Below are 7,667 nucleotides of genomic sequence, written 5' to 3'. Positions count from 1 at the left end.
AGCTAGCCAGCTAGCTACCTAGGCTAAACGCAATTAAGGCTATGTTGCTGTGCTTCCCGTCCTTGTCTACAACAACTCCATTCAGATTAAACAACAGCCTACCTGATGGTTGCTCGTAGTTGTAGCCTACTCCTTCTCATTTAACTAACTTAATTCTGTAATTTTAATTCCATTTTGCATTGATTAGAGATCTCCCACGTTGCTTACTACACATGGAGCCACTGAATGTAGACAGTGCCACTTTGATTGGCCGACAATAACAACCGCGTGAAACCCGTATAGGCTACTACGGTATGTACTTTTATGGGGCGCATGTCATAAAAACTACATTCAAAAGATTGTTTTATTGAATTAAGAATTTCAAAATGTCAAGGCATATCCTTGTGTCAATGTCACATAGATCATTTAATTTAGACAAAGCCTTTTCATTGTTAAAATATATGTATATTTTTCAAATACTAACGTCCATTTGGATATTTGAATATCTGAATAACCGTTCCCATCCCTACCTCATATACTCAAGTGTTTCCATTATTTTGTCAGTTACCTGTGTGTGTGTGTGTGTGTGTGTGTACCCCCTCTATATTGGCTCTACTCCAAGACTCTGGACCCCAAAAACCAAAATACTCCTTGTCTAAACACTGTGTTCTGCTCCACCCCTCCTCCCTCTGAGTAACCTGGACGCACTTCTACTGAGTAACCTGGACGCACTTCTACTGAGTAACCTGGACGCACTTCTACTGAGTAACCTGGACGCACTTCTACTGAGTAACCTGGACTCACCTCTACTGGGTAACCTGGACTCACCTCTACTGAGTAACATGGACTCACTTCTACTCATCTTTCCACCTGCATGGAGAACTAACCCCAAACTGTGAACCCACCCAGGCTGCGGTCCAACCAACCATAACCACAATATGACCACAAACTACTATACACCTATCCAGCTCACCTAGCACCTGGAGGACAGAGCTAAGCTGCTACTGGATGAACAGTAGGAACCGGGGGAATCCGGGGATCCTGATTGGATGAACAGGGTGTCAGTCAGTGGGACTGTGTATATAGGTCAGACAGGCTGTGTTTTCCCCCCACGTTCTCCTGTGACCACAGAGACTTTCTGAACCAGCAGGACTGAACCAACTGTCACTTTATATCAGAGAGAAATGGGTCTGCGACGAGGAGATAGTGTTCCCTTTTACTTTTTACTTTTTTCAAAAGTGTGTGTGTGCGCATAGAGATAAAAACGTGTTCTATCTGTTTGTGTGTGTGTGCATGTGTGTGTGTGTGCGCTCGTGCGTGTGTGTGTTAATGATTTTATCAGTGTTGGGAGGATATACAACAACTGTACAATACACAGCCCCACTCCTGTTCCAGTCCTGGCTGTGGCTCTCCCATTTCCTCCAGACTAGTTTCCAGTGAGCCTGAGAAATGGATCCAGAGTTCCAGACGTCTTGGTCAGCTCCAGATACATAACCCCCATACTGTGACCGTCAGCCTATATATAGACGAGCCCTGACTGGGGTCTGGAACTGCAGGTGTCCTGACCCCTGTGAATGATCAGATATCGTATCCTGTGAGAGATCAAATATAAGCCTGTGGGGAGGACTGGAGAAGGAAAGGGGGATGGGTAGCTAGAGAGAGAGGAAGGGAGGAGCCAGTCCTGAGGGGTTACAATAGTCTGTGTGACGGCTACATTGCTGTGACTTCCCCCCCAATCAGCCCACGTATCTGTGTGACAAAATGGCTCTTTCCCCAGTGTGTGTGTGTGTGTGTGTGTGTACAGTCTCTCTGTGTGTGTGTGTGTGTGTACAGTCTGTGTGTGTGTGTGTGTGTGTGTGTGTGTGTGTGTCTGTGGGGAAGGCAGTACTGCTCTGTGCTGTCCTCCTTATCTTTGAGAAGCTCCTCTCCTCTCGTCCGTCTGTGCTGGTAACTACCGTTTTCTGTGCCAAGAAAGACTCTTGTGTTACAGCAAGATCTCTGTTTTCAGTCTCCCTCTCCCTTACATACTTACCAGCTCTCCCCTTACGAGAGAGAGACACGCTGTGTGCTGTATATAGTAGTGTTGTATAGCTTGTTTTGGTTATTTTTACTTTTTTACTGTAGATTATGTTTTTTTTGACACCAGCCTAATATATTATTATATAAACCACTGGACATCTGACTACTGTAATAATGTTTTTATTTTTATTTTATCGGATTTGTGACTGGATTGATTTTATTGTTATTATTTTATTTTATTGTCATATAGCTTTTTTCTTTTTCTCTTGCTGGTTTCTTTCTTTATTCTTTTTAACTAGTATTTTAAAACAGTTTTGAAGATGCTAGCCATGTTTTTAATTTCATTTTATTCGATTATTAACGTTCAAAAACATACAACGGTCTGTCTGTGAGGGATCTAGCTAACTTTGGGTGTGGTTTTTCCCTTCTCGCGACAACCTTGGAAATCTCCTATACAGTATCCTCTGTCAAGACATGTTTCACTGTCTGCTGTAGCAGTTTTTATTATATGGGGAAACGTAATAAATTTTTCAGAGATATGACATTCGTTGCATAATGCTAATCAAAAATACTTGTTGTTTTGCACTTCATAGATAATGACTACTGTGTCTGTGATATTATAGGGTGATGCAGAGAGCAGAGCAGGGATGGTACAATGACCTCTGATCTATGACCTATGACCCCCGCCGATGGCCAGAGATGGTATGACCCAAGGGTCTTTTGGTGTAATCCTGGGTCATTGGGTTACAGGATGGCCCTTCACTGGGGGTGGGTAGCAGTGGAGGCTGGTGGGAGGAGCTATAGGAGGACATGCTCATTGTAATGGCTGGAATGGAATTAATGGAATGGAGTCAAACATGTGGTTTCCATATGTTTGATGTGTTTGATAACGTTCCATAATTCCATTCCAGCCATTACAATGAGCTTGTCCTCCTATAGCTTCTCCCACCAGCCTCCACTGACATGTAGGCCTAACCATAGAAATATAATTACTAGATTGGCTATTCTATCTATGGCCCTAACCCACAGGGCTTCATGCCAGGGCAGGCTTTGTTCGGGCCTCTTCGGGCCAGACCCAGGCCCGTTCTGACTGCACTGTGCAAGGCTCCAGTGGGACAGGCTACAGCCTCCGAGTGCTGGCATAGGATCAGTTCTGCCTTTTAGATAACACTGAATAAGATTATATGGACAGGAGAGACTTGATCCTAGATCAGCACTCCTACCCTAAGATGCTTTGTGAACACGGGTCCTGTCCTCAGGGCTGTGGGTGGACAACAAGCAAGGAACAACTGTGGAGATTCACCCTCCCAGAACCGAAGAGGGGCGGGGTTTCAATTCTTCAATCTTGTGATGTTTTCACTCAATGTGGAGTACAAAAAAGTAAAAAGTTGTTACTTAGTAGATTTTTGCACTCGTCGATGACTACCTATCTGTGCATGCTCATTACCATTTATACATGTAAATACGTTTCTCTCAGACGTACTGTTAAATACTAATTATATTTATGTCAAGGTCATGTGACAAAAAACATATTTTTCAGCGTATGTCTGTGCTTTCTTGAACACGACAGAGAGAGAGAGAGAGAGAGAGAGAGAGAGAGAGAGAGAGAGAGAGAGAGAGAGAGAGAGAGAGAGAGAGAGAGAGAGAGAGAGAGAGAGAGAGAGCGAGAGAGAGAGAGAGAGAGAGAGAGAGAGGGTTCTAAAAGAGAGAGAACTGTAGAGGATGTCAGGGGATAGGGTCCAAAATAGGCCAAAGGGCCCACAAATAACCTATTGGAGTTGCTTGTGACATCATCAGAATACCCAAATACTGTACCCCCTGCCAGTTTGGAAGGAAATCTATACGAAATGACTAAAGATCTAGATTTTCATCTCTGTGTTTATAAAGATGTTATGAACAAATTAGGGTGAGATTTTGCACATACTACTGTTCTGTCAAATTAGTTTTTTTCCACTGGGCAGCCCCATTTGTAAACACCCCTCTTGTCTGGGTTTGACATGTCCTTGACTTGTCCACTCCTGAATTGTCTTGCCTTCGGACTGTTCCATCCGGGGCATCTGACGGGGGTGGTATTGGTTTTCACAGCTGTGACTGTGCAGTGACGCAGCATGCATATGTATAGAACTATGTTTCCCCTAATTAGAAGAAAAAACAGTTAACTCTCTGTTTCTGTAACCGATTCAGGCAAACGTTCAATAAAGTGTCATGTTTGTAGTTAACTACTTTCGATGGATCATGTTTTTATTTCTAAACAAGAACAGGCCCACTGGAGCTCTGTCCCAAAGCGTCCCAAATGGCACCCTATTCCCTACATAGAGCTCTGGTCAAAAGTAGTGCACTATGTATGGAATAGGGTGCGGGTACCATTTGGGACATAGCATTGGTAATATACGACCACTATAGAGTCCATAGTGAATTACTGGGACCCTGAAGTGACAGGTATCAAGACTGATTCATCCAATGCTCCTTACACTCTGTTCCAGACATTGAACATGGCTGTGTTGAAGCTGTTCAGTTGGTTTGTCAAGACGTCACTGGGAGGTGACATTGACAGATATATAGGCCAAATTGAAATACAGATCTTCAGAGTAGTGCAGGTAACCTCTCTGAAGTGCAGTACTACCCTCCACCCTTTCCCATACCTAGTACAGAAGGACTTATATACACAACAGTTGAGGCCCTGATTAGAAGAAAAAAAAGTTGCATTGTGACTTTTCCTATTTTGTGACCAATCCCCAAGATGTCATAGCCTGGTCTGTATGTGCTTCCGCCTTCTCCTCAGACTACTACTCAGCCAGAGTTACCTTCTAACCAGACTACTACTCAGCCAGAGTTACCTTCTCCCCAGACTACTACTCAGCCAGAGTTACCTTCTCCCCAGACTACTACTCAGCCAGAGTTACCTTCTCCCCAGACTACTCCTCAGCCAGAGTTAGCTTCTCCCCAGACTACTCCTCAGCCAGAGTTACCTTCTCCCCAGACTACTCCTCAGCCAGAGTTACCTTCTCCCCAGACTACTCCTCAGCCAGAGTTATCTTCTCCCAAGACTACTCCTCAGCCAGAGTTACCTTCTCCCCAGACTACTCCTCAGCCAGAGTTACCTTCTCCCCAGACTACTCCTCAGCCAGAGTTACCTTCTCCCCAGACTACTGCCCAGCCAGAGTTACCTTCTCCCCAGACTACTCCTCAGCCAGAGTTACCTTCTCCCCAGACTACTGCCCAGCCAGAGTTACCTTCTCCCCAGACTACTGCCCAGCCAGAGTTACCTTCTCCCCAGACTACTCCTCAGCCAGAGTTACCTTCTCCCCTGACTACTCCTCAGCCAGAGTTACTTTCTCCCCTGACTACTCCTCAGCCAGAGTTACCTTCTCCCCAGACTACTCCTCAGCCAGTTACCTTCTCCCTAGACTACTCCTCAGCCAGAGTTACCTTCTCCCCAGACTACTCCTCAGCCAGTTACCTTCTCCCCAGACTACTCCTCAGCCAGAGTTACCTTCTCCCCAGACTACTCCTCAGCCAGAGTTACCTTCTCCCCAGACTACTCCCCAGCCAGAGTTAGCTTCTCCCCAGACTACTTCTCAGACAGTTACCTTTTCCCCATACTACTCCCCAGCCAGTTACCTTCTCCCCAGACTACTCCCCAGCCAGAGTTAACTTCTCCCCAGACTACTTCTCAGACAGTTACCTTCTCTCCAGACTACTCCCCAGCCAGTTACCTTCTCCCCAGATTACTGCCCAGCCAGTTACCTTCTCCCCAGACTACTCCTCAGCCAGAGTTACCTTCTCTCCAGACTACTCCTCAGACAGAGTTACCTTCTCCCCAGACTAATCCTCAGCCATAGTTACCTTCTTCACATATTAATGCCCAGCCAGAGTTATCTTCTCCCCAGACTACTCCTCAGCCACTTACCTTCTCCCCAGACTACTCCTCAGCCACTTACCTTCTCCCCAGACTACTCCTCAGCCAGAGTTACCTTCTCCCCAGACTACTCTTCAGCCAGTTACCTTCTCCCCTGACTACTCCTCAGCCAGAGTAACCTTCTCCCCTGACTACTCCTCAGCCAGAGTTACCTTCTCCCCTGACTACTCCTCAGCCAGAGTTACCTTCTCCCCTGACTACTCCTCAGCCAGAGTTACCTTCTCCCCAGACTACTTCTCAGCCAGTTACCTTCTCCCCAGACTACTCCTCAGCCAGAGTTACCTTCTCCCCAGACTACTCCTCAGCCAGAGTTACCTTCTCCCCAGACTACTCCTCAGCCAGAGTTACCTTCTTCCCAGACTACTCCTCAGCCAGAGTTACCTTCTCCCCAGACTACTCCTCAGCCAGAGTTACCTTCTCCCCAGACTACTCCCCAGACAGAGTTACCTTCTCCCCAGACTACTCCTCAGCCAGAGTTACCTTCTCCCCAGACTACTCTCCAGCCAGAGTTACCTTCTCCCCAGACTACTCCCCAGCCAGAGTTAGCTTCTCCCCAGACTACTTCTCAGACAGTTAACTTCTCTCCAGACAACTCCCCAGCCAGTTACCTTCTCCCCAGACTACTCCCCAGCCAGAGTTACCGTCTCCCCAGACTACACCTCAGCCAGAGTTACCTTCTCCCCAGACTACTCCCCAGCCAGAGTTACCGTCTCCCCAGACTACTCCTCAGCCAGAGTTACTTTCTCCCCAGATTACTCCCCAGCCAGAGTTACCGTCTCCCCAGACTACTCCCCAGCCAGAGTTACCGTCTCCCCAGACTACTCCTCAGCCAGAGTTACTTTCTCCCCAGATTACTCCTCAGCCAGTCAGAGTTGACTAAAGCACATACAGATCTGAGACCAGGCTAAAGCTTTCATGCCAGTGCATGCAGTAACCTTGAAACTGGTAGAGCAGCCCTGCTACCAGATGGGCTAATGCTACCTACCCACTGCTATGTGATACAGTTTCACCATGCAACTGGACCCACTGCTTCCAGCAAGCCAGCCAACCAGCCAGCCAAGCCCTACTGTGGAGTGCTGATTGCTCAGGCCTATCAAATGTCCTCGAAATGAAATGAGCTGTTTTATCGCCTCGCCCTAACCCAGTGGCAGCTGTGCCCCGGGCATCCAATTACCTACTGACTGAGATACATCTCCCTCCCTTCCCTGGACTGGGCCTCCTGGGGGCTGCTGCATCAGGATTGTCTCAGACAGCTGTCCATCACAGGGCCACCCCGCTGTTATGCTCTGTGATTTGGTCCAATTGAAAACTGTGAGGCCTTCAAGAGCTCGGTCTTTGCAGGTAAGTGCCTCAGACAAATAACAGTGGATATAATGCCAATACACTGAATTACACTCTCAAAACCAATGGACTGTCAATGGTCTCTAAAAGGTCCATGAGTAAAATACATCACACTGAATCTAGTCATTTTCAGTGTTTTATTGCTGTACTGTTTAACAGCTTGCTCTCAGTCACTGAGAGATCACTCTTCTCAGATCTCTCTTTCTCATTCTCTTTCCATCAACAGGGTCATTCAGCTTCCTGAATCGCAGGACACAAGACTTAGGTGGAAAAATAATGTGCTATTCTGTTCATCTGCTCTCACCCTTTTCTCTGCCCTAAATTCCTGTTTTTTTTTGTGGAAACATTTGTCTGTTTCCTGAGCCGAAGCATTATTATCACCCTGTTCGTGGAAAAAGGAAGTGACAAA

General features: G+C 46.6%; 1 long non-coding RNA gene across 1 annotated transcript; it reads right to left on the bottom strand.

Annotated features, from left to right (window-relative positions):
• Nucleotides 1–560: 560 nt before the first annotated feature.
• LOC121551283 lies at nucleotides 561–2,843 on the bottom strand. The gene is made up of 2 exons (XR_005997053.2): nucleotides 726–2,843; nucleotides 561–677 (listed from the first exon to the last, which is right to left on the bottom strand). It is a non-coding gene; the product is annotated as an uncharacterized LOC121551283 (long non-coding RNA).
• Nucleotides 2,844–7,667: the final 4,824 nt, after the last annotated feature.

This window comes from Coregonus clupeaformis, chromosome 35 (genome assembly GCF_020615455.1).
Source record: "Coregonus clupeaformis isolate EN_2021a chromosome 35, ASM2061545v1, whole genome shotgun sequence".
NCBI classification, from domain to species: domain Eukaryota; kingdom Metazoa; phylum Chordata; class Actinopteri; order Salmoniformes; family Salmonidae; genus Coregonus; species Coregonus clupeaformis.
Note: the sequence above shows the minus strand (reverse complement) of the source record. Positions and strands in the feature narration are given on the sequence as shown.